Source organism: Propithecus coquereli, unplaced genomic scaffold (assembly GCF_000956105.1).
Source record: "Propithecus coquereli isolate 6110/MARCELLA unplaced genomic scaffold, Pcoq_1.0 Scaffold181, whole genome shotgun sequence".
Lineage (NCBI taxonomy): Eukaryota > Metazoa > Chordata > Mammalia > Primates > Indriidae > Propithecus > Propithecus coquereli.
The window spans coordinates 3,000,495-3,002,889 of record NW_012142857.1 but is presented as its reverse complement, the minus strand read 5'-3'; the positions used below and the strand labels follow the sequence as shown (position 1 = coordinate 3,002,889).

At 39.7% G+C, this 2,395-nt stretch overlaps 1 pseudogene; it reads left to right on the top strand.

The window, feature by feature from the left end:
- The first annotated feature begins 214 nt into the window (after positions 1-214).
- Positions 215-2,395, top strand: part of LOC105808874 — a 17,868-nt pseudogene continuing 15,687 nt past the window's right edge.

Sequence of the window (2,395 nt, the reverse complement as noted above, 5' to 3'; positions counted from 1 at the left end):
ATCTCAGCAATGTTGACCATATTGTTGAAGGCATATAAATAGCCCAGTGGAGAGGCTTGCTCTGGGTTTTGATTACATTTCTGCAAAAGGGCAGCTGTCCCAACTCCAATCAAAAGTATTCCCATGGTTTATTTACTAGAATCACAGTTTGCCAAATAGTCCCAATCTCTGTGGTAGACGGTGGGGATTGAATCATTTAACATTCTGTTTGGTAATGAAGCTGCATCAAAAATCGCTTTCCTACTACGCAGACTGTGAAGCAGCTTGTACTTGTGGTGGTGAGGTCTTGAAATAATAATGTGATTTTTAGTACAGGACAAGCTGGACAGAAATTCAGAACTTAGTAAGAGAAGAAAAGTGATGGAGATAAGAACACACTATTCAAATACATAGTGTTAAATATTTAAGATGAGCTACTGTTACTAGAATCACAGAATGTGGTCTTACAGATTTGCTAATTAAAGGTGTAAAGTTTGCCAGATCTACAACATCTTTCTGCCCATGCCATTCAAATTGCATAAAATATCATCTTCTGAATTAAAACACTAACAGTGGGCCACCAACGAATGGTCAATTTAAACTGTAAGAGATGGTGTGTCCCTGAAACAGACAGAATTACATGCTCATTTAATTTCTGCCTACAAAGAAAGGAAGCCCACAAGTGAACACTTAATCTGAGTGTCTTGCTTGCCTATTTCAATAATCTGGCTGTTTTCTTTTTCCTTCATTTCCTCTGTGGGCCATTGTGCCCCCAAAATGCCTCCATTATCAGATTCAAAATTGAATCCTGTGATACTGTAGCCTGAGGAAAGGGAAGCACTGACTATCGTTTCCAGTTTTAAACCCAGAAGATATTTAGGAGGTGTTACTGTATACACACTACATGCAACATTAGTCCTTTTAATTTCCTTTGACGGGTGCAATGGAGATTAATTTGCATGAGCTTGTTTCAATTTCTGTAATGAGACCCAAACTTTGCATTAAGTTTTCCATCTCAGAAACAGTTAAAAAGGACACATCTCTTCTTTAAAATGTTTTTATAATAGTTCTATTTTACAGTCCCTGCATCTAATATTCACTTAAAAGCTTGAATATATATACCTGTAGGTTTTAATTTGTGTTTTGTTTGTTTCCTGATTAACTCTCGATCCTGTCAGAGTGGAAGTTTCCCCTCAGTTCTTTGTGTCCTCTTGGCCAAGAATGACCAAACACAGCAAAGTGTCAAGTCCAGACTATTATCTTGGAAAAATCACCAGCAGGGCCAATATGAAGGAGTAACCCCAGAGAGGAAGCAGTTTCACAAGAACGGCTCTTTATTGTTCAACAAAACAGGTCTGTCTCCAAGAGTGGAGATAGACAGAGCGATGCTCTCTCTGACTGACTGACCCACTCACTCTCTTAATTCGTGGATTCTTTCCTTTTATTAGCCCAGTCTGGGAGAGGGCTCTTGGGAAACATGGGATGTTATCAAGTGATCAACAGGTGTCCTCAAAATTCCATACTCCTATATGATCTCCCTCTCCGAAATCCCAGCTGGGGGTGAACCACAATGTAGATTCAAGCTAATGGCATAATAATTATCCTTAGGTTACTCAAGGTCACTTCCTAAGTCCTGTGACGCTTGGGCTGCGGAATTCCCAGATTGATACAGCACTCCCTCCTTACCCAGGTGTAGCAGTTGCTCAGAATAGGATTAAGGGTGGGACACCATCAAAATGGAGTGCCTGCCCTTATCCTTCTTCCCAGGAGAGTAATTGCTCCAAATAGCACCAAAGCCGGGGAACCCTTGTCCCAAGAAGAACCGGAGATCCTAACTATCCACATAACAATTCCCCTAGGAAACTTGCTAAATTTCAAATGCTACACAAACTGAAAAACCACTACAACTATCAAAAGGAGTATCTACAAATCCAGGAAAAATATTTGTTGTATTTAATACAAAGTCAGAATTGGTCAACTGACACAGGAACACAGGAACAAATAAGTAGCATTTGTTTTTAATCATGAGTATGAGCTAGTTATAGACGTTGGGATTTTAGAGTGGAAGTATAAAGTCTATTGAAACACAGGGGACTTTCCATACCATGGCATTTTTCTTAAACACTGAACTAGATTATGAAATTATGATATTTTCTTTTCCAAAGTCCACGCTTGCACAGACTACTTTCTAGTTGCAATAGAACTTTGCAACGAGGAGATCAGACTGCCATCATAGTAAGACAATTTCACAGTCTCCTCATGTGATGCAGTGCAAAGTTCTCCATATCACTTAGGAGGGAAATTAAAAGGCTTCACTTAAATCCATCAAGCCTTTAGAACCACCGTCCAGCTCACAGCAGAGAGAGCAGCTGGAGAAAGTGTGAGGACACATCCAGGCAAATCTAGAAAGGTGAAT